Source organism: Canis lupus, chromosome 16, assembly GCF_003254725.2.
Source record: "Canis lupus dingo isolate Sandy chromosome 16, ASM325472v2, whole genome shotgun sequence".
NCBI classification, from domain to species: domain Eukaryota; kingdom Metazoa; phylum Chordata; class Mammalia; order Carnivora; family Canidae; genus Canis; species Canis lupus.
This window is the reverse complement of record NC_064258.1, coordinates 26,147,761-26,173,258: the sequence shown is the minus strand read 5'-3', so window position 1 is coordinate 26,173,258 and position 25,498 is coordinate 26,147,761. Positions and strand designations below refer to the sequence as shown.

At 38.9% G+C, this 25,498-nt stretch overlaps 1 long non-coding RNA gene across 5 annotated transcripts in view; it reads right to left on the bottom strand.

The window, feature by feature from the left end:
* The window catches only part of LOC125752639 (uncharacterized), a 118,526-nt gene extending 96,246 nt beyond the window's left edge, over positions 1 to 22,280 (bottom strand). For all 5 annotated transcript variants that reach the window (XR_007402648.1, XR_007402647.1, XR_007402644.1 and 2 more), the window contains exons 1-2: positions 22,113 to 22,280; positions 14,947 to 15,024 (exon numbers count right to left, since the gene is read on the bottom strand). This is a non-coding gene — a long non-coding RNA (uncharacterized LOC125752639). The remainder of the gene's footprint in view (positions 1 to 14,946; positions 15,025 to 22,112) is intronic.
* Between the last annotated feature and the right edge of the window lie 3,218 nt (positions 22,281 to 25,498).

Below are 25,498 nucleotides of genomic sequence, written 5' to 3'. Positions count from 1 at the left end.
AGGAGACTTAGGACGTAGGCGGGACGCCTGGGATTCTGCGTTACTGAAAAGTTCCTAGGGCCACCGCTCTGCAAACTCAGACTGAAGCAGTAGAATTACTGTGCTGGCCCTGAAACACCCTTTTCCCCACCGACTCAAATCCACTCCATCTTTTATGAGAGAAGTCAAACATCTGCCCCGTGGAGGGAGTTCCTAAACTTTAGGATTGTGCATCAGTGTTTGTTTCCTCTGAACTGCCTGGTATATTTCTCTCCAAGCCCCTCCAACTCCTACCCCCTCGTTTTCCCTAATTGTTTGCTCCCTGGAGGAAAAGATTTGGTCTAACTAATCTAAACTTGATCTAATTTGTCCCAACTCCAGGATGGTGTCTGTTACAGAATTGGGCCTCAATGAATATTTGCTCACTTGAATTTGAATTGAAATAAAAATATAATTGTATATGGAATAAATATGTGTGTGTGTGTGTGTGTGTGTGTGTCCTACTCCATGTAGGTAGAGCAAGTCAGAATAAATAGAGAAACTAAGTCATTTTACTATCGTGTCACCAAGAATTACAATAAAACATGGATGATGGTTATCACGGTGGGAGAAGTCACCTAGAATATAAGCTTAAAGAAGGCAAGACGCTTCTTTTTTTCTTTAGGACACTGGGTCCTCAGAGCCCAGGCCTGTGTCTTGCACATAGTAAATAATCAATAAATATTTGTTGAATGCTAAATGAATGAAGTGAGAAAGTACTGAATTTCCATTCTGTCAAAACAACAGTGTTAACCCCTAAAAAATGAATTAATTAAAGCTATGTTAAGATCTTCTCTCTTTTTTTTTTTTTTGTAATAAAGTAAGAACAAACAAATGAACAATATTCTGGGCATTTCTACTTAAGAAAAAAAGGGCCAAAAATAATCTGAAAATCTTCCCCTATGAGGTATACATAGTACATAATTTTTTTTCACTACTTGTGTCTTCATACATATCAGCAAAAAAAAAAAAAGACATTTTTCCATGTGAATTGTCTTTTTCCCTAAAATACCAGATTGTTTTAGAACAACAAAGGCTTTGTTTTTTACTATTAAATATCAAAGGAGACCCATTTAATTGCAAACATAAAAGCCTTTTCCCTTGCCTCTCTCTTCAATTTTGCTGATGAGGAAGATTTTGCAGCCTTACTTGGTACCAAAATAGCCCTGTTTTGCTGACCATTATCATCTTCACAGGGCAGAGCAATGATAATGAACTCAGAACACAGGAAGTTTACCATTTCACAGTATTAAAATAGAATTTCTTATTACAAAGATGCCTCTCCCACAAAGGAAAAGCAACTGGAATTTTTATTTTCTGGAATTTGTTGACACTACTAGGCTGTACTAGTATATACGGTATTCCTACAATTCATACTTGGGACATTGCTTCCTTCTATATTTTTTTACTTGAATGATCATTTAAAAAATAATTCGACACATTACACTGCCTTTCAAGCATTTTAATCACTGTGGCTTGGCTGAAGCCAGTGTCACAAACAATAAAGTCTTTAGGACTCTATGCTTTCCCCCGAAAAATTAAATAGTGGCAATGGTTTTTAAATGGTGATTTCCGCGTAGAGGTAGGATTCCGGAATAACACTGCTGAGATCCACTGTGAGACCCCTCCGGAGAAATGGAATCTCTTTCGGAGCACAGGGGGATGCTGGCAGGGCGCACGGTCAGCGTCAGCCCCACTCTACAGGCCAGAGAACTGGGCAGGAGTGACGCGTACCTCGCCCAAGGACTCCTGTGGTGAGCGCGGGAGTGAAGCCCTGGCTTGTCTTCCTGGCTCCAGAGCCCACAAACTTTATCCTGCACCAGATGCCTCTAGAAAGTCACCATCCATTGTATGAAGATATGATGTCATTGTTGGGCTGGCAGGACCCTGCCTTGCGGCCCCACCAGCAGGCCGCCCCATCAGGCGAGCGTGGACCTCTGCAGGAAACCTGAACCGTACTTACCCAGGCCCATATAAGGGCACGGGCCGTTATCGCCCAGGCCGATTCCACCAGCCACGGGCCTAATACCTGTCACCCCACAGACGCCCGGCCCCTCCCCCTCCCCCCTTCTAGAGCCCGCTTGCCCTCCGGGGAGCCGAGCCTGTCCCATTGAAAGCCTGTTTCCACCAACTTTTTTCTTTTTTTTTTATATTTTATTTATTCATTCATTCACTCATGAGAGAGAGAGAGAGAGGCAGAGACACAGGCAGAGGGAGAAGCAGGCTCCACGCAGGGAGCCCGACGTGGGACTCGATCCCGGGACTCCAGGATCACGCCCTGGGCTCAAGGCGGCGCTAAACCGCGGAGCCACCCGGGCTGCCCTCGGCCAACCTTTGCCTGGCCTCCCTATTCCATTTCCCTACCGATGGGATTAAACCTGACAGTTAGGTCTCCATGTAAAAAGTGTACTATGCAAGGACGTCTGGGTCTCAGAGAGTGTAACTCAGCTTTGTTCATTCCTTCAGTAAACACCTACTGGGCTTCGCCGTGTAATTGGCAATGTGCTAAGTGCTAAAAATAGAGATAAACTACAGCGATGTCAGGAGAGGTAGGCAATTCAAAGACAAATGCGATTTGAAATTGCCAACATTTGACTGCCTCTGAGTTAAAAAAAAAAAAAAGTCAATTTTGTATGATTTATACTAAAACGTGTTATTCAATAAAGAGAATGGCACTTGATTCCAATTATTCTAACAATATTTTAGAAAGGAAAACATTTCCACGTTATTTTGCAACATTTTAATGATAACTGGATAAGTAAATGAACGGTTTCTCTGGGGTCAGTGCAAGTCTGGACTCCCCTGAGAGCATTGCACTCAGAGCAGAACTGGACTCCAGACAGGGCCTGGCCTCTGCATTTCTATCCTGGCTCTGTCACTCCCTGGTTCTGTGACACGGGGTCAGACATTGAACCTTTCGGCTGCATTCTCCTTACTTGATCATGGAGAGAATTTTGCCTATTTCAGAGGCTCATTCTTTAATAAATGAACTAATGAGAACTTGTTCAATCATTTCCCCTCTTGCTCTTCATCCCTTTATCCTGATTTCCATTACCCTGGAATGGAAACAACATTTCAGTTTCCAAAGACTTTAATTTTAATTGTTTATTATGATTAAAAAGACTTCTGAAGGAATTTGTTCTCTATTTTTACCATTGCTCTAGAAAACACCAAGGTGGAGTATCACCATACAAAATGTTTTTCAGGGAATGTCTCCTTGGCCAACAGTTGTGGTCAGTCTTGGACTGATTCACCAGTTTCAAATCCCAGGGCTTCCCTGAGAAATGTACTCTGCATCATGGAGTTCTCTCTGCAACACAGAACAGACCTCACAGTGGCAAACTGACCTGCTAAAGACTGACATACTTCATAAGTAAGTCTGATACTGCACTCAAGGCGTCTCCAGAGTGAACAGGAAATGATTCAAAACCAGCCCTTGCCAGAACAAGTGTGGCCATTTCCTCTGTGCATAAGATAATGGAGAGCTTGCATCACAAACCTTCTCTGAATAGCCTTTTCCGTGATTCAGCAGGTTCCAAATATAGTGAGAAAGGGATATCTTTTGCATGCTGTGCTTTTGTCATCTTACCTGAGGACAAGCAGTACCTAGGAGTATTGATGCTCCAGGATCCTACACCTGCCCCACTGTGTTTAAGTCAGAGGGATTGAAATCAATGTCTGTGCTGTGTAGGTAGTTCCCACGCACTAATATGCATGTGGCCACATACTGTGCTAGGCATGGATATGAAGTTGGGTTTGCAGGGACAAATAGGAGTCACAAATATAAATGAATATATCATTTCAGAATATGGTAATGGGTCTGAAGTCCAGGTTGCTACGAGGGACGGTATCCAGGAAGACCTCATTTACATTGAGCCTTACTGAGAAAGGGATTTCTAAGTGAGATCTAAAGTATGTCTCAGGCAAGTGAGGGATGGGAGGTGGAGACAGAAGTACTGCGTGTGCAAAAGGTCTAGGTATTGATGTAGGAAAAGACGTTGGGGATTGAAACCGACAGCCAAGGAAGAATTCTTAAGATGTCTTTGGTGCAAAAAGGTGATTTTTTTAAAGAGATTTTGTTTATTCATGAGAGACACAGAGAGAGAGAGAGAGAGAGAGGCAGAGACATAGGTAAAGAGAGGAGCAGGCTCCCTGCAGGGAGCCCTATGAGGGACTCGATCCCAGGACCTCGGGATCACAACCTGAGTCAAAGACAGATGCTCAACGACCGAGGTGCCCCCAAAAAGGTGATTTTCTTAAAACATGGGGACAGAACTCATGGGCAGAAAGAGCTGTACCCCAATGTCATGAGGAATGGCTCATTTTATACTTTCAAGTTGGGAGGGGTTTAGGGTTAGCATAAATCTCTGAGGCATTTTGGAAGCAAGGTTTCCAGGACCTTGAGAGGGCTAGCTATTGTTGGGAAAACGTTATTTATTACTGTTTAATAAAACCTTAGTCTTGAGACTCTTCAGATGTGTATCGGTGGGTCATATGCTTGGGAGATGATTGCCAACATCTATCTTTGGGGTGTGGAGCTAAAGGAACTTTCCAAAGGAATTTTTATATGTTAAATAGACATATAGATCATAGGGGTTGGGCTAAGATTGCCTTTAGCCTTTAGCCAAGTATCAACATCAGGCAGTGGAGTCTCTAGAGGAATGTCACTCTGCCTGTTTCAAGGACTTGTCAATGGGCTGTAAGCAATAAAGAAATTTAATAACTTTTGTTCTGCCTTTGTTTCTCATATCAGGTATGCAAAGGCCTTGATACAAGAGAGCTGGTTTGGCAGCTAGGTAGAGAAGACAAATCTGATGTCCGGGGTAGAGCTCACAAAGTTTGTACTTCACTCTTAGAGCAGTGCAAAGCCAGTGAGGTATCTCACAGAGGATGGCAAAATGGGCCCATACTTTTCAAAGTTCCCTGTGGTTGCCATGTGCAAAGTGGACAGGCTAAGGGGCAAGGAGGGAGGTGGAGAAGGTAAAGGAATCATAGTGGCAGTGAGCATTAAAGGAAGCCTTAAGCAATGATGTGGAAAAGATAACAATTATGGAAGTGGCTAGAGAGCAGAACAGGAAACGAATCTGTTAAAGAGAAAAGCTGTGCACAAAGTCCTCGGGCTATAGCAAAAAAGGTCAGCAGGGCATGAAGATAAAGAGGCAGCCTGGATAGAGACTTATAGCAGTGGTAGGATGGGGTGGTGGGGAGGTATTTGCAGACTGCTTGTAAGCCTCAGACTTTCTTTTAAGGCCTGGAACAGCCCGTCATTCTCTTCTTTACACCCAGCGCCACCCTGATCCAACAGAAGTGAAGCTGGCTCCTGTAGCAACGCTGACCCCCACCCTAACAACTACGGTCCCATTGCTTCTGGCCCTGACCCCAGCCAGCCCCTATGTACACTCTGACGTTCTCTAACACCCCCCAAAAAACACCATCTTTGACAGTGGCTCCACTGGAGAGAATAGCTAAGTGTGACTAGTAGGGTGCCCTCATTGCTCCCCACAGATGAATGAACATGCCTCCTTGGCCGCTCGCTCATGGCTCATGGAGAGAGCTGCTCTCACTGAGGAGCACTTTGCCCTTTGAGTGTGATTAGTAAGACAGATGACTGTATTCTGTAAAGGTCTTCCAATGACCAAATTTGGCCTCTGAGAACTGAACAGAAACGTTTCATATGAGTCATGCCGGTTTGCCTCATTTTCTGTCATTAGTTGTTATGGAAACCACACAAGCACAAACCCAGGAGTTTCAGAATTCCTGCAGTGAGCCTCAAACTTATCCATAGGTTTATACAGCAAACAAGCTTGCTTACTTTGTTAATCTTTAGCTACTTCCTGCCCTGTTCAAATTGGAAGTTGAAGAATTTGGCACTGCCTAGAGCCCATGCTGCTCTTTTCACGTGAATCAAAATAATAGACATGCCCTTCTGTTTTGCCCCGAGGATGGTATAGATATGTAGAAGAATTCCAGATTACTTCCTGAGTTATCTGTTAGATCAAAGCTGCTTCCTTGTTAACATAGAAATTATACACATGTGAAAAGAATTTAAGAATTCTTTACACTGTCTTTTTTGGGTTCATCCCAATCTCTTGGCAAAATCTCCGGTCAAATCTTAATAGCCACTGGGTTTACTTTGGTAAATATGTACTTTAGAGAGATGCTTGACAGATTTTTGCTACTTGAACTTCTTTGATGATATCTACAAATCTCTGAAAACTCAGACACAAGAAAGTTGTGTGGTCATGGTATCTCCTGATTATTCAAAGACCAATGGTATGTTTTGCGGCTTCTTCAGCAAAGAATTTTAACCAGACAGACCTAGATTCATAAAATAATGATAGCAACATCTATACACGTTTTTATAAACACCAAGCAAGTTAAATGGGCAAATTATTTAGAATAGTTCGTTATGCAGAGTAGGAACCTAACCATTGATAATTACCTCTCCTTTTGCTTTAGACTAGCTGCCTTGTGGCCATTTTGCTGCTAACTAGCACTTCCAGCTGCTTATTGGGCAAGATGTGTAGTGAATTAACAGGTAGAGAATGTGGAATATATTTTTTTAAGATTTTATTTATGTATTCATTCATAAGAGACACAGAGAGAGGCAGAGACATAGGCAGAGGGAGAAGCAGGCTCCATGCAGGGAGCCTGATGTGGGACTCAATCCCGGGTCTCCAGGATCACGCCCTGGGCCAAAGGCAGATGCTGAACCGCTGAGCCACCCAGGGATCCCCTGGAATAATTTTTAAGAGGACTTATAATGAGGACAGCCTGAATACCATTCAAGTGTTCCATCTAACTTGAGCTTTACAATTTAACTTGGGCAAGTGACTTAACTTCTATGAGCTGTGCCCATTAACTGGAACAGTTGAGTAGATAATCCTGAGGCCAGGCATTTTGACCAATATAAAGAAAGCAACATGTATGACTACTGGCCCTGATGGATTTATATTTATCTGTAAGAAATTGCATGAAAAAAAAGAGAACAATACAAAGTGAGGAGATAAACATGGAGTAGAGTGACAGATACATTTGGTAAAGTGGATAGAATTCAAATTATAATTCAATTTCCCCCTGTCATCTATCACCCGTGCATGCTAATGAGTCTCATTAACAATAATAAATTCATCTTGACTGACTTGTGCCCATTCACACTGAAGGAATTCAGTCCCTTGGAAAAGCTCATCCAAATATTTCTGTGAATCAACAAAAACTATTTCCCTGTGCTCCCTGAAGTCTCTCAGGTCCATAGTTTCATACTCCTTTTTTTTTTTTTTTTAGATTTATTTATTTATTTCAGGGAGAGAGAGAGAACATGATCGGGAGGGACAGAGGAGGAGAGGGAGAGAGAGAATTTCAAGCAGACTCAGCTGGGCTCAATCCTATGATACTGAGATCATGACCTGAGCCAAAACCAAGAGTCAGGTGCTTAACTGACTGTGCCACCCAAGCACCCCAATAGTTTCGTACTTCTTGATGTTGGTTACCTGTGAGGTCACTCATCACTCTTAGTGACACTGTGTTCTTTCCACAACTATGCAGAATACAGGACGGACATGGGCTCACAGAGGCCTGCTGGCACTGAGCAACACTTTCACCTAGAGAGACTGACATTTTGAAGGATCAGGAGATTTCCTTACCCCCCAGGGATATGAATATGCCTCTACCTTATTCCATTTAACAATGTATCATTTGGGCATCGAAGCAAACTCTTTGGACTCTTTTGTGCTGTGGTTTCTCAAGAAAAGAGCTGTTTATTGCTTCTGCCTCTATCCCTCACTTCATCAAGTTCAGTATCAGTCCATGGGGCTGGAAGGGGACAAGAATTGTCTCAGACCTACATACTGTCTCCTCCTTTCTTCTAACCCCAACTATTTGTGAAAATTTACCCCTAAAGGCCTTGTCTGTCATTTAACGAATATGTTCAGTAAGGTCATATTATATAACTTAACTTCAAGCTACACCTTCCATTAAGGAGAGACAGAACTTATATAAGTGGAACGGAAATTCTAGGAGATGGACAGTAAGAAAATACGATAGGTTTAAGAGTTTATGACTTAAGTCCTCAGAGCAAATAAGAAATAGGGCCAGATTAGCAAAGATATCAAGTGCTAGGCTGGGGAGTTTATACTGAATGTGACGGGATATCACCTCTAGAGAGTCACTGCAGAGATGAAAACAGAAATAGTTGAAACTCAAGTCAATTTCTGTATTCTGTATTTTTTTTTAAGTTTAATGACTTAGAATTCAATCTAAATCTGAGTGCTATTGTGCACCTTGTGCAAATAATGTAGTTTTCTATGCATCAGGTTAATCTTCTGTGATTTGGGGATAATTCTACCTTTGTTTAGATTGACTGCGAGGAGTAATTTAGGTGGCATATGCAAACTCAGTTGGGATAGAGCCTAGTGTATACTAGCTCAATATATGTGTCCTTTTTCTTTCTCCTTAGTAGAAGATTAAGGTGAAATTATTTCACTTTAAAAAAACCCTAAAAGATATTTTTAAAAACTGAATTTAAAAGCACTTATGTATTTTAACTATTCACCCATCAATGATCAGAACAATTTGACTCTCAGAACTCAGAAGTTAAAGGGAAAAAATGGTAAAAGTAGTCTTCTGAACTAAAGGGGCTTTTATTCTTTCATCGTCTGATAAATTATACCTAATTCTGGATTACACGTATTATTAAAATAAAAATATTAACAAAGATATCTTCTCTTTTAATGTAAACTGATATTACCAGAAAATCAGTTTATCACATTTGCTTCCTCTGAGCTATTACTAAATTATTTAATTCAATGTGTTTTTCTGATGTTTTCCTCTAATTTATACATAGTAACCATAGATTAAAAGATAACAAGCCCTATTGACATAAAATTCACATACCATGAAATACACTGATTTGTAAATTCAGTGGTTTTTAGTGTATTTCCAGAGTTGCACAGCTAACACCACAATGAATTTTAGGATAGTCTTGACACTTCTCAAAAAAGTCCTATACCCTTTCCCGTCATCTCCTTTTCCACCTCATCATCCTCCCCTAGCCCTTGGCAACCACTTTATGTGTCTAATAGATTTGCCTCTCGTGGGCTGTCATGGGGATGGGGATATATGATACGTGGTCTTTTATGTCTGGCTTGATTCAGTTAGCACAGTGTTTTTGAAGGTCATACAGGCACACCCCATCTTATTGTGCTTTGCTTTATTGCACTTCTCAGATATTGCTTTATTTACTTATTTATTTATTCTTAAACAAATGAAAAGTTTGTAGCAATCCTGCATCCAGCAAGTCTATCAATACCATTTTTCCAACAACATTTTTTCAGTTTGTGTCTGTGTCACATTTTGGTAATTCTTGCCATATTTCAAATGTTTTCATTATTATTATATTTGTTATGGTGATCTGTGACCAGTGATTATGACTCACTGAAAGCTCAGATAGTGGTTGGTTAGCATTTTTTGGCAGTAAGGTATTTTTTTTTTGGCAGTAAGGTATTTTTTAATAAAGGTACATACATTGTTTTATTCGACATAATGCTTTGCACAATAATAGTCTACAATAAAGTGTAAACATAATCTTCATATGCACTAGAAACCAAAGTCTTCATTAGACTTGCTTTATTGTGGTACTTGCCTTATTGTGGTGGCCTGGAACCGAACCCGCAGTATCTCTGAGGATATGCTTCTACTTTATTCCCTTTCATTGCCAATAAAATTCCACACACCACATTTTATTTGCCCATTCATCATTTAATGGACATTTGGTCTGGTTCCAGTTTTTAGTTATTGTGAATCAAGCTGCTATGGAATTGTAGAATTTTAAACCTAAAAAGTATTACATGGCTTTTCCAGCCCATTTTCTTTCAATGTACAGATATGCTAAAGAAGCATCAGAAAAGGTAGGTGTTTGGGACATGTCTCATTGATGCTCTTCAGTGAAAGTAGAACTCAGGTCTTCTAATCATTTTATGACTGCCATTCCTCCTCCATCAATAATTTGCAAAGTTTTAGAAAAAGGGCCTATGCTGTTATAATGGATGCAATAACAGATAAGAGCCATTCTTGGTACCCTCAGCACTATACAATTTAGTGAAATGGTGATTGTATCTGATTTTCTTCATCTCTGAAACACTTATCTAGTGCAGAGCACATAATGAGTATATAATAGGAAATTGTGTAATTGGTGCATCGAAAGAGCTACTAAGCTCATGGGGCATAAACATACCAGCAACTTTGTATTTGACTTTTATTTTTCTTTTAAGTCTGTTCGTGGTGGCAGTTTTTTTCCATACTCCTAGATAAAAACTTGGATAAGCCCCAAGAGTTTAAAAGTCCTAAGATTCTTTGTGTCACAAAACAGGCTCGATTCAGTACTCAGAATGCCAAGGCTCTGCAGTCATGGAAGGTTCCATCTTCATCGGATCTGTTTTCTCTCCCACCTGCGGCGGGCCAGCAGCCTGCAGGTGCTAGAGGACACAAAGGAGCTGGGGAGCTCTTGCAGCGCTGTGATTTGATGCCCTATGCTCTCCGTGCCTGGCAGGGGTTTACATACATCTTTCTTGCACCACTGCCTTTGTAGGCTCTTTAGAGGCTCTGTCTCCCACATCCCTGGGTGACTACACTTCTCTTGACACAGATCATTTACACTTTTCTGGCTTGTCACTTTCTCCTTCCTTGGCCTCAGGGAAGACAGCAACACTTCAGCCTCCCTTAGCTGAAGCCAGATGGCCTCTCCTGGTGGCCCTATTGGAAAATCCCAGATATTCTTTTTTTACGGATAGTCCACATCTGGTTCACTGGAAATACGCTTGTGCCCTTTGCCCCAAAGAAGGTCAAACCCAATATAGCTTCTCCTCAGCTCATCTATCAGCAGCAGGCAGCCAGTTCCCATTACACTTTTATACTTCTCAGACCATGCAATTCAGTCTCTCTCTCTCCACTCTGTTATACCCTGTGGATCACATATATTTAGCGTTCTGCCTACTTTCCTTGAAATTGGTCTCTTGGCTGGAAGTGAGAGGAGAATGTTTCTCCCGCCGGGGGTGTTTCTGTGTCTGAGGGAGCCAGGAGAACTTGAGTCACAGCTCTCTCCAAGGAAATACCCCTGAATATCATTCCTTCCTCAAGTATTTTACTGTAATTGTAGACAAGTGGTTCAAAAGTCATGAATCTGATTTAAAAACAACAAAAAATCCATAAAATCTTTGAGATTTTGCATCTATGTCTATTACCTTTCCTTAGAATATCCTATCTATTATTTCTTTTGATGTAATTTCTAATTTAATATCTGGTTACACTTTTAAATTGTCCAGAAGCTAGGGTAATGTAATAAAGGGAACACTGGCCCAGGGTGGTATTAGCCATCATGTATAGAACTCTGCTTTATACCAGACACCATGTTAAATCATTTGAAAACATTATCTCAACTTCTTGTAGCAACTCATTGATATAGCAATTACGATCTTCATTTAATAAATCAAGGAATTAGATCTTCAAAGTTTATCATTTAGAATGGTATGCTGAATGTATCATATAGCTGAATGCTTTCAACAGGAAGAAACACAACCCCTCACCACCACCACCAAATGGCTTACACAACAGAAACAAGGATTATCTTACATAGGAGTTAATTTAGAGGTAGGGCAACTCCAGTACTGGTTAAGTTAATGACTCAAAAATGTGCCAAGAATCTGTTTTTTTTCCATATTTCTATTCTGTGGCCTTGGTATTTAATCCTATCTTGGGCTCATTCCTTTCATGATCATATGATGGTTGCTCCATTTTCGATTATCACATCCAGATGAGACCATGCTTAGCAGAAGAGATGTTTCTCTCCTTTAGAAAAAAATTTTCCTAAATACCCACCTGAGGAGGTAAGCAAAATGGCATTCTGCAGCAAGGAAGAAAGAAGAAGATGTACTATAGATATGGAGTGGGCAAACCCAGCTACAAGAGTTTAAGTAACTTGCCTTAAATCCAGGGGTGGGATTTGAACCTCGGGTTGTTTTGCTCCAAAGTATATGCTTTTATTCCATGTTATATAGTATGCTTTGTGGCCAGAGTGACAGTGGTTTGGGCTACAGCTCTCATAGTTATGTTACTTTAAGAGATTCTTAATGACTCAGATCCTTAGTTCTTTTACCTATAAAATGAGAGTTGTATTCTGATGATGGTCTATTTGCTTTTAATCAGTATTTTCTGCCACTTTTAAAAGAAAATAAAATGTATAAAAGTCCATGACTTTAGTTCTTTAACAAGACTGCCAGTAAAAATACCCACATTTCAATTGTTAGTGTTTTATTTGTACTCTCTGTAGTGAATTAATACATGATGTTGCCAAAGAGCTGCTCAAAAGTTTCAAATATCTCTCTGAAGAAACAGCAGATGTGTGGTGGATGAGACAGATCTCCAAAGTGGATATATTTATCAATCAATACAAACATACACAGAGAGAAGAGAAACTGAGTCTATATAGGCTGACACTGCTATTCATCACCCAGGCTGGTTGCCAAACTTCAGTTGTGACTCCTGAAAAATATTCCAAGTAAGGCCATGTGCATAGCTAGTAGACTGCTGAGCTAAGATCATTGGGACTACTACCTTTTAGTCAGATCGCTTCAAATGCCCCATTCATGCTTACTAGTTTGGCTTAAAATTTTAGCTCATGGAGATGTTTGCCCTATGATGGGTGAGGATATAATTGAAACAACTACTTATTTCCAAGCTTTCACCCAAGATCTTGACTTTATATTAATTTGAAGAGTTCATAGACTCACTCTTGCATCCATAAATTGGGGAAAGAACCCTCAAACCATTCAAACGAAAGCTCTTAAATGTAACTAGAAGTATATAACACCTACTTGCCACTCATATCTCCTTCATTTTCTTAGAGAAGCCTCCTTCAACCATCCTGGTCAAAACAAAGTCTCCCAGTTGCACACACTCTCTCGTGATATTCATCACACGTGTCATTATTTGTCCTTTTGTACAATTCTGTGTTTAATGCCTTACACTGCATATGTCTGTACATATCAGGAAGGTGGCCACTATGTCTCCCTTTTGTTCACCGTGACATTGTCTGGCATGACTTGTAGTGGGCATTCAATAAGTATGTGTTGAACTAATCAAGGACAATGCATTGCATTTTAGAAATTTGGACATGCAATGTTTTTGGGTTTTTTTCAAAAAACCACACAACCTTTTGCAAAAAGAAATTGCTGGGATGTTTTAAAACTTCTCTGCTAAAAAGGACTTTTTCATCTAATGATTTCAGAATGAGATAAAACCTTTGACAGTGAAGATACTATACTACTAAAAATAATATATTTTCTGTATGTAAATATTGTATTATTTTTAATTTCTGGATATAGATTTAACACTTTAAAATAAGATCAGAGTAATAATGAACTAAAATTACTACACAAATCAGAGAAAATTTATTTAGTATTCGTTTATTATGAAATATAGGTTTGTGGACCAGATTCCTAATATATTCTGAATATTAGATATTTTCTAACCCCCTTATTTAATTTTACAGGTTAACAAATACTGTTTCAGATAGATGACCTGATTGGATCTCTACTAAGTAGTTGTCAGACAACAAGGAACTTTAATTATCTTACGGTGAGTAGTTGGAATTTTAAAAGTAATTTATTTTTAGTAAAATTAATTTCTCTACTTTAAAGACAAACTAACTTCTTAATTTTAGAATTTTTTTAAAAGATTTAATTTATTTATTCATGAGAGACACAGAGAGAGAGGCAGAGACACAGGCAGAGGGAGAAGCAGGCTCCATGGAGGGAGCCCAATGCGGGACTCGATCCCAAGACCCCAGAATCACAACCTGAACCAAAGGCAGACGCTCAATGGCTGAACCACCCAGACATCCTTTAACTTTAGAATTTTAAAAATCCTGCTGTAAACTGTGGTATATCCATAAAGTAGAATATTATTTAGTGTTTAAAAAGTAGCTTCCAAGCCACAAAAGACAGGGAGGAAACTTAAATGCATATTTCTGAGTAAAAGAAGACAACTAACAAGGCTACGTGCTATAGCATGTACTATATATAGTACCAACCATATGACATTCTGGAAAAGGCAAAACCATAGTTTAGATCAGTGGTTTCCTGGGATGGGGAAAGATGGGATGAATAGAGACAACACAGATTTTTAAGAGAGTGAAATTATTTCATGTGATATTATATTCCATGTGGATATATATCATTATATATTAGTCAAAATCCATATAATGTACAACACCAAGAGTGAACCCCAGCAGAAATGATGAACTTTGGGTGAAAATAATGTGTCCATGTAAACTCATTGATCATAACAAATATGCCACTCTGATGAGAGAGGCTGATAATGTGAAAGGCTATGCAAATATTAAGGAACAGGAGATGTGGCAAGTCTCTGTACTTTTTATTCAATTTTGCTGTGAACCTAAAACTGCTCTTAAAAAAGTCTACTTATTATAAATAAACAAATAAATGTCGCTCATTCTTTTTATTTTCATTAGTGATCATCCCTGTAGTACAAACCAGTTTGTTGAATGTATTGCTTTAAGATAGTGTGAAACAAACGGCACTCAATGTCAAATTGTGGCTGACACATAGCAAGCCACCACTGTACCACTCACTGGGTGCCTTTCATGTAGACTATGGTGTGAGTTCTCTCCCCTGGAATTTTACAACATGGCACCCCTTGTTCATATCTTTCCTCCTTCATATAACTGGATACATGACTTTGGTCAACACAATTAAGCTTTTAAAATCCTTGCTGTTTCATTTCTATAAAATTGGAATAACATATACTACATAGAGCATATGAAGAGATGCCCTAAGAGGGATCGTTTCCATGTGGGGCAGAGATCCATTAGGATAAGTGATATCCAGTCTAAAGTTTGTCAAAAATGGGACTTACTCATTAGGGTAAATTCTTCGGGTTTCTTCCTTAGGCTCAAATCTGGACCATCTTGGAAGAAGAAGACATGCATATCTTCTATTTAAAAAAAACAAAAACAAAAACAAAAAACGGCTAGGTTTGGTGAATATGAAAGACAGACCAGGGACTGAGAGTTCTAGGCCATGCTCCAATTTTTCTGTTACTTTTGATATTCGAAGTTGCTTCTTCTTGTAAATAGAAGCAGTTAAAACTTTCACTCTGAAATGTCCCCATGCCTGCCTTAGATGTTGAGCACATCACAGCGCATCCTGGAGAGAATGCGAGAGAATCACAAAGATTAGGTGATAGGTAGCCCAGAAAGAGGGGAAGGCAAGCAGGCTAAGTGCAGGGAGGTGGTGTCTGCAGCTGGGAAAACAGAAGTTCCTTCGTAGCCATCTTTCATGTAGGAGGAGAAGGGCCACCTTTGCACAAGCCACCTACAGGTGGAAGTGCCGACACTGAGTGAGGACCTAGTAAGGCAATTTCCTTCCCTTGGATAACAATATTTTCAGATTTCTTAGAAAATGACTTTTGTCCTCCTAATTGGGCTGTTCTTAAACACAAGAGAAAGCTCCTTGTTTTGGTAATATTTTAATTGCAGTTTTATATAAAGTGTCTTCCCTTTATTTACTGGAATAATGGAGCAGACCTGTGGTATCTGTAATAGAGCGGTGAGTATTTTTTAAAAGCTAATCCAAGTGAAGGGTAGATTTATTGACTTTTAGAGCCTGTTTTTATATAATCATCTTGCACTGGGGAAAGAAGTAAATCAGAAAAGTGAGAAAGATAGTATCCTTCTTATTTGGCCCAAATGCCCAGAATCCTCCCTAATAACCAGCAAAGGAAGTGTTGAAAGGCAGCCTCTCTTCTCATCCCAGTCTGAAGAAACTTGCTCTATTTAATATGCACATATTTCTTTTTCTAGGAGAGGAGATTATTTGTTTAAAAGGATACCCAGCTAGGATAAATTCTGCTTGGACTGACTGAGGATGTACAAAGTAAATCTATACAATTTTATCAAGGACTTAATGCAAGGTTTGTGAAACATAATTTACCCACAGATACCTGGGAGTTAACTTATTGGAAACACTATATTGAGAGACCTCCAAATTACTCCAAAAATGACTGAATGACATTGGCAGATGGGCAAGGTTATTATCTCACCAGATGAAATCTCAACTTCTTTTATAAAGGAAAATATGGAGAATTTAAGAATTCATCAAATCTGTATTGATTATCAGGAAAGTGGAAGCAGGCACAAATTTTAACATGATCCAAACCATGACCCTCAATATGAATCCTATGCTTCACTATACACACATACTCTTTGCTGATAAATACATTCTTAAAGCTATCTGTTCAATTATGAGTTTACTGAACTCTATCATGCACCAAAACATTGTGTGAAAACTGGGGATAAATCCGGTTGTCCATTAAAGACAAACTCTGTCCTCTCTTGTAGACCACTTATCTTTGGGGGGCGACAGACAAAAAACAAATAAATAGGCCAAAAATGATGAAGCAACTATAAATTAGAATATATGAAGCTAATAAACAAAGTACTAATGTTAATAATGAGTATTTCTTCCTGAAGATGTGGCCTTTCTGAGAGCTGAATGATTGGAGTAAGCTGAGATCCAGAGGGATTGTTTAGGTAAGTAAAATTAGCCAGTCTGATGCTGTCTTGAAGATCACAGCTTTGTAATATAGCTTAAAGTCAGGCATTGTGATGCCCCCAGATTTGGTTTTCTTTTTCAACTTTCCTCTGGCTAGTAAAAGGATAGTTTTAGAGCTGAATCCTAAGCTTACTTTATGTAATTCTAAAAACTCTCATAAGATGTACTACCGTATACTACTAGGGTAGTAATACTTAAACTTTAGTGTGCATCTGAATTACCTCCAAAAGGGCTTATTAAAACACAGATTCCTAGGCGCTACTCTCAGGGGCTCTGATTTAGTAGGTCTTAGGTAGCATTTATAAATGTTCATTTTTAACAAATTCCCAGATGCTGCTTTGGCTTTTGGAGCAAACTTTGGGTAGTACTGATATAGCCAAATGCTTTTTTATGAACACATTATGATGAAGTAGAGGTTAACAAAATTAAGGCATTTTACACTCATATCATAAAAATATATATTATAATATATACAAATATATATACACAATAATAATATATACTATATATAAGTCATTTGCATATACATTATCTGATTTGATCAGTATAATTACCATATGAGGCAGAAAAGTCAAGTGGTTTTATCTCTGTATTATTCAGTGATGCATTCACTCAGCACGTATGTTCTGAGATTCTACTAGGCAATGAGCACTGCACAACGTGTGCTGGGGATATGTGAGGTGTGCTCACAAGGTGGTGAGCAAAATGGACATGGAGCTTGGACAGTTCAGAAGAGCAGACAGACATTAAGCCAATTATCTTAAAATGTATATTTCTAACAATCGTGTTCTATAGATGACAAGTAACATGAAGAAAATGTAATAAGAGAAAGTAAATTCTTTTCAGAAGGAAACTTTTAGGGACGCCTCAGTGGCTCAGCAGTTGAACATCTGCCTTCGGCTCAGGGTGTGATCCTGGAGTCCCAGGATTGAGCCCCTTATCCGGCTCCCCACAGGGAGCCTGCTTCTCCCTCTGCCTGTGTCTCTGCCTCTATGTGTGTCTTTCATGAATAAATAAATAATTTTTTTTTTAAAGGAGGGCAGCCCAGTGGCTCAGCGGTTTAGTGCCACCTTCGGCCAAGGGCCTGGTCTTGGAGACCAGGGATTGAGTCCCATGTCGGGCTCCCTGCATGGAGCTTGCTTCTCCCTCTGCCTGTGTCTCTGCCTCTCTCTCTTTCTGTTTTTCTCATGAATAAATAAATAAAATCTTTTAAAAAAAGAAGAAGAAGGAAATTTTTATATTATGAGGTCCAGAATTGCCTTTGTGAAACCTCCTGGGTTAAGCAGTTAGAATTGAGAACATCATGGTGATCTCCAAATCCCAGTGCTATTTCCACAGAGGCTGCCTATCAAGGTGCAGAAGATCAGGAAGTCACAAAATCAGGAAAAGGATAAGGCACTCAGGTCAGGAACTGCCACTGTCTGGGACTGAATCTAAGGAAGATCCACACCCCCTGGATGGGACTTACTATGTCCAAGAGATCTACAGAGGGCAAGCCATCACATCGAGTAGCCAGAGATACATTATCAGTGGGTTTATTATGGTCTCCTACCTCATCAGGAAGCACTCATCCAAAATGCTATCAAAAGAGAGAGGACATGAGACATTTTTTTTTTTACACTCTACCACATAATAGGCATATTTTGTAACATATTGCTGCTTATTGTTTTCTTCATACATTTCTCAGGTTCACAGAGGTTAAATAATTTAGCCAATAACATCCATCTTAGCAGGAATGGAGAGAAGATTCACCTCTGATTATAAAGTCAGTCTTATTGGTAGCTTGGAGTTGAGTAGGTTCAGAGCTCTAAAGAAAAAAAATTAAAAACGACTCCCAGGGGACCTGGCTTTTAGGTAAAGTCTTGCGTTTGACACATGCATCAGATGGAGACCAGTCAGCATTCATTTCAGGGTTTCTCAGGTATATGAAATTGGAATTGCAGGGATGTGCTTGAAACAGATACTGGAACCAATACCTAAAGAATATGACCAAGTCTGGAGTTTGGCCTTTATATATATATATATATATATATATATATATATATATATATATATACACACACACATGCATAAATATATGTATATATATATATTTGTGTATACATATTTGCTTTTTTTTAAACTAGTTTGCCAGGTCATTCTAAAGCTTACTATTCTGTTCCATCAATATAACTGTTTTCAAACATGACAGGGAAGTAGGTCAATATGACTAGGACAAGTACCAAAATAGGAAATTAGGACATATTTTTATATTTTCACAAGTAAATAAAATTATTATTTCATGCCACCCAACTCATTTGTTCAAACATTCCATGCTTATCAAACTTAAAGATAACATTTCTTAGAATCTTGATACTGAGAAAGCCTGCCCCAGTTAACATATCTCAATTCCTTGTCATCCTGACAGATCTGCCTCTATAAATTGATTTTTTAATGTATTTTGTTCGTGGGACTTTATCTCTTACTTCCTTATTGCCCTTGAACACACAGGCATCCTCAGAGATATTGCAGGTTTGATTCCAGACCACCACAATAAAGCAAATATTGCAATAAGGCAAGTCAAATTAGTTTTTGATTTCTTTGTGCATATAAAAGTTAAGTCTACACAGTACTATAGTCGATTAAGTGTGCAACAGCATTACATCTAAGAAAAAAATGCACATACCAAAAATGCTAACCATCATCTGAACTGTCAGCAAATCATACCCACAGGTTGCAGATTACCATAACAAATATAATAACAATAAAAGAGTTTTAAACACTGCAAGAGTTACCAAAATGTGACACAGGGGCACAAAGTGAGCAAATTCTATTGGGAAAATGGTGCCAATAGACATGATGGATACAGGGTTGCCACATCCTCTCATTTATAAAGGAAAAAAATATGCAACATCTGTGAAGCACAAAAAAGCAGAGTGTGATACAATGAGGTATGCCTGTATATGCCTGAGTATTGGATACAGGACTGTCATCACCATGATATGAAGCATGGTGGATATATAGGCTTGATTAAAATATCATTGGACCCCTTCTTGTTTACTCCTGGATCCATGCAATAAGAACTGGATGCTAAGTAAAAAGCAAACAGTCAGAGAATAGTTAAGAGTTCTTGAAAATAAAACACTTATTTGTAAAAATTAGAGACTCTTATGGTAGAATGAAAACATAAAGTCTGGGAAATTTCTCAAATATCAGAATAAAAAATGCAGTAAAAAGCATGACAGGAAAAAACGAAAATCAATCCAGAATGTCCATTATCTGACTACAAAAGTTTTCCTAATGAGGCTGTAGATAATGAATGGGAGGAAATTTATGAAAGGAAAAATTCAAGAACATTTTCTAGAACTGAAGAACATGACTTTCTAAATTTAAATGATTCAGAGCGCTTACATGGTTCAGTCAGTTAAGCCTCTGACTCCTGGTTTTGGCTCAGGTTGTGATCTCAGGGTTGTGGGATCAAGTCCTACATCAGACTCTGTGCTGGGTGTGGAGCCTGCTTAAGATTCTCTCTTCCTTTCCCTCTACCCATACCCACTGCTCTCTCTCTCTCTCTCTAAAATAAATAAATTAATTAGTTAATTAAAATGATTCACCAAGTATCAAACACAATGTATTAAAAGAGCAAACAAAAATTTTTCACATTATTATGAAAAGTGACTGAGGATAGATATCTTACAAGATTTCAGAACAATAAAAATAGTTTAAGGGCAGCCCCAGTGACTCCGCTGTTTAGCGCCACCTGCAGCCCAGGGTGTGATCCTGGAGCCCCCAGATCGAGTCCCACATCAGGCTCCCTAATGGAGCCTGCTTCTCCCTCTGCCTCTCTCTCTCTCTCTCTCTCTCTCTCTCTGTCTATCATGAAAAAATAAATAAATAAATTTTTAAAAAATAATTTAAAAACAAATACCATTAATCAGAAGAGTAGTAGACTACTCAAAAGCTAGAAAACACCACCCTAAATATTCTGAAGGGGATAATGTTCATCCTAGAATTCTACACTTTGTTCAAGCCATCAATCTAATGTGATGCTAGAAGAAAGGCAGTTCCATCCAGGCAAGGTGTCAAAGTATACATAGTTGACCGTCAAACACACAGATTTGAACTCTGTCAGTCCACTTATATGTGGATTTTTTACCGTACAGTATGGTAAACATATTTTTCTTTCTTATTTTTTCTTAGTGACATTTTCATTTCTCTAGCTTACTTTTTGTAAGAATCCAGTATATAACACATATAACATACAAAATATGTTTTAATCAACTATGTATATTATCAGTAGGTTATCAGTGAACAGTAGGCTACTAGTAGTTAAGTTTCAGAGGAGTCGAAAGTAGTAATGAAGATTTTCAACTGCAAGGGGGGGTTGGTACCCCTAACTTTTGTGTTGTTCAAGAGTCAACTGCATGTGCTTGTACTACTTTGATTATAAGTGAAAATTAATTATTTTTTATTCAAGTAAAATTAACGTACAGTGTTATATTAGTTTTCAGTGTTCAATACAACGATTTAATGATTCTGCACTCTACCTCTTGCTCAGCATGATAATTGTACTCTTAATCCTCTTTAGTTATTTCACCCACCCCTCTACCCACCTCCCCTCTGGCAACCACCAGTTTGTTCTCTGTACTTAAGAGATTTCTCTCTTTTTTTTTCTTTGTCTTGTTAAAATACACAAATGAGTGAAATCATATGGCATTTATTTTTTTCTGACTTATTTCACTCAGCATCACACCCTCTAGGTGTTGTTGTTGCAAATGGCAGATCTCATTCCTTTCTAAGGCTGAGTAATATTCCTATATATATATATATATATATATATATATATAATGGATATATATATATATCCATTATCCGTTCATCTATGGATATGTACTCTGGTTGATTCCATATCTGAGCTATTACAAATAATTCAATAAACAGAGGTACATATATCTCTTTGAATTAGTGTTTTCATTTTCTTTGGATAAATACCTGGTAGTAGAATAACTGGGTCATATGGTATTTCTATTTTTCATTTTTTGAGGAACTTTTTTCCACAGTGGCTGCCCCAATTTGCATTCCTACCAACAGTGCACAAGGTTCCTTTCTCTGCACATCTTCACCAACACTTCTAATGTCTTATGGTTTTGATTTTGAAAATAAATTATTTTTAAAAAAAGAGTTTTCAACTAGAATTTCAGAATCTTGTTTCTAAGGCTTAATTCAATTTATAATTGGCTGTCACTAAAATTATCTGCACTTCAGTTTGCCCACATAAACAACCAGTTTACCCACATAAACAACTATTTCTACAGTATTTTCCAAACATAGTTATCTATGCCTATGCTAAAACCTCATGACATGAGGTGGGAAGAAGTGACAATAATGATAACTTCATCCTCCTTAATAAAATCTAAAATCTGGAGACCTCATGCACATGGCAGTTGATGGTAATGATGGTTATTTACACCTGGCCCCACCTTTTCCTACCTTCCCATCCACCGTCAATGCTGTATCTTCCTCCTGTCCCAAGTTCCTTGGTGCCATGTCAGAATAATACTTCAGGCAGGATGAATCCTTGGTGAGGTCAAAGTGCCAGTTCTTTAATTCTTGAGCTGAATCCACAAACTAAAATTAGATCCTGATTTAAAGTGCACCTAGAGAACTATTTTAGGTGAAGAAATCCAGTTGAGAAGACTATTCATGTGTGAAACCTGAACAACAGAGTTAATAATTTGCTGATAATTGGAGAAAAAGGGCAAGATTTATACCCACCAGAATGTTCGAAAAATCTTCAGAAAGAAAAGGAATTTCTGGGAACCCTGGGTGGCACAGCGGTTTGGCGCCTGCCTTTGGCCCAGGGCCCGATCCTGGAGACCCGGGATCGAATCCCACGTCGGGCTGGAGCCTGCTTCTCCCTCTGCCTGTGTCTCTGCCTCTCTCTCTCTGTGACTATCATAAATAAAAAATTAAAAATTAAAAAAAAAAGAAAAGGAATTTCTCCTGGCTTCTTCTTCTTCTTCTCCTTCTTTTTCTTTTTTTTTTTTAAAGATTTTATTTATTTACTCATGAGAGACACAGAGAGAGAGAGAGAGAGAGGCAGAGACACAGGCAGAGGAAGAAGCAGGCTCCACACAGGGAGCCTGACATGGGACTTAATCCTCTGTCTCCAGAATCAGGCCCTGGGCTGAAGGCGGCACTAAACCGCTGAGCCACCCAGGCTGCCCTTCTCCTGGCTTCTTATAACTGAATTACTTATGCTTTTTATATGGAGTGCTTCAAAAATATTTCTAAGCATCAAAAATAAACAACAAAGTAGAAAACACATTTCAATGGAGCAGGCTTGGTTGAACAAATTGTAAGAGAGAAATCCTAAGGAATAGTAATGATTCATAGACAATTCAGAATTATTTAAATGTCTAGGACTAGAATAGAGCTGGAACTGAAGAAGAATATTGGTCTTGAGACACCAATTTTCTTTTAACTAGGGGGAAATGGCAATATAACAGATAATAAAAACTTTCTAAGACAAATCCAAGAGCATCCAAATTTTAAAAATCAAACGAAATTGAACAATAGCTTCTGGAGATTAGTCACTTAAAGGGACAATTTACATTATAACCATTTAAGGAAACGAGACACAGAATTCACTTGCCCAAGGTCACTCTTAAGTTGCCCAAGGTCACATGGTTAATGAATGGCAAGGCCAGAATTAGAGCCCAACTCTTCTGATGCTCATTGATCTTGATTATTGAACAAAAACATTGTGCTGGAGACATTTGTACAGAGCTGAAGATACCAGTGAAGCTAATTAGGGGCTCGGAGTCCCCAGGTTGTGCTAGCCTCTGTGGGTCCCATGGATTGCTGAGATATAGTGTTTGGGGAGAGGGTCAGCCAAAATACGGTCAGGAAGCTTTTCTTTGCAAGCAAATCTGGAAAATTGATTAAATGTGTATTAGAGGAACCTGAATTTGTAAGTCTACAATAATTTGTTGAGATTTATTTTCTTTTTGTTAATAAATACATAATTTATGCTAATTTTTTAAAAAGAGATCATTAAATTGTACACATTTCAGGTCCTACAGGACCTGGATCTGATCCTGCATCTGGGCCCTCATTAATGAATGTTATTAATGTTTTTGTGGTCTCATAATTATTACCTAAATATATCTGAAAAAATTAAAATTAGAATGATTATATTACAAAAAGCTGTTTGCTCTTTTGCAAAGGGATAAATAATAAATATTTTAGGTTTTGTAGATCATACAATCTCTGCCACAACTACTCACTATATCACTGTGGTAGGAAAGCAGCCACAGACAATATATAAATGAATTAGCATGGCTGTGTTCTAATTCTAAAAACCTTTATTTACAAAAACAGGTAGAGGGCCAGCGTTAACCCATAGGTTGTAGTGTGCCAAGCCAAAAGGTACTTTAAATTGACTTTCCTAACTTCAGAACTATAGACATTTTGGCTAGATAATTCTTTGTTGCAGATGTCTGTTTTGAACATCTGTTTAGCAGGATTTTCGACCTCTACCCACTAACTGGCAATAGTGCTCCCATCCTTTTCCTATGGCTGGACCATCAAAAATGTCTCCAGACATTGCCAAATGTTCCCTGGGAGACAAAAATCCCTCTTGATTGAGAACCACTGCTTTATTTTTAATTTTTTTTAAGATTTTATTTGAGAGAGAGAGCATGCAAGAGAAAGAACAAGCCAGGGGAAGAGGCAGAGAGAGAGGGAGAAGCACACTCTCTGCTGAGCAGGGAGCCTGATGCTGATGCCAGGCTACATACCAGGACCCTGGGATCATGACCTGAGCAGAAAGCAGATGTTGAACCAACTGAGCCACCCACATGCTCTGAGAACCACTGCTTTAAATTAATGGAGTTCAAAATGTGTGTGTTTGGGGCCAGTGGGGTGGGGTGGAGGTGTTCACATCTGAATCACCTGTGGGGCTTCCCTTGGCACACCTTCTAATTGGTCCCCTCCCCTTGAAGATTGTGGAACACCTGGGAGTGACAATGGGCTGCAACAAGGAAGTCCTACTGGTGATTCAGAAACAACCGTTGCCACCTTCATCTACATGATAACTTCAGTTGTATTTTACAAACATAAGATGCATAGCAACTATTGAACGCTTGTATTGTGTAAACTGAGGCTCCCCTGTTTATGACTGAGATATTTGCTCGCTTTGGCATTTCACATAATTAATCACCTCTAAAAATCTAAGGAGTATCCGAGGTAAATTTCCCATCGATAAATATTTTATATGGTCTCAAGTTTTAATTCAAGATGTTAGGATAATAAAGTTTGCAGAGGAACACACGCGGAATGCTTCAGATTCTATAACTATTGATCCACTGCAAAATTCAATTCAATGTTCTCTGTAATTCTGCGCCTTTAAAGGAACAGGAGGGAGCAAAGGGAGCTGTTAGAGCTGTCCACTGTATCGAAAGACTGTAAAACATGGGCAGGGAGAAAGTACTCGCTGAGATTACTTCTAGGCTCTGTTAACAAGGGAAGAGTAGAAGGGCAAACAAACACCACGGTGGTCTGACCGACTTCATTTTGTTTCTACTTAAGAGGAAAAAAGGTCTTTATGTTTGCACCTCATTTCCGGCAGGTAGCAGGAGAGCCTTGGGCCCTGGTGTTGCAGGGGATTTGGCCGCCCTGTGCATAGTGCCTGGCACAAAGAGGCAACCTTACCCCTACTCACCAAATTAGGTTTAGCCTTTAAAAACCCTGCCATTTAGAGATGTTTTTACCACAGGAAAACTAAAAGCTTTGTTCCCCACCCCCGCCCCCCCGCTCTTAAAAATGTCCTTTCATAATAAATCTTTGCACATTTGATTGCAGAACTCAGAGCT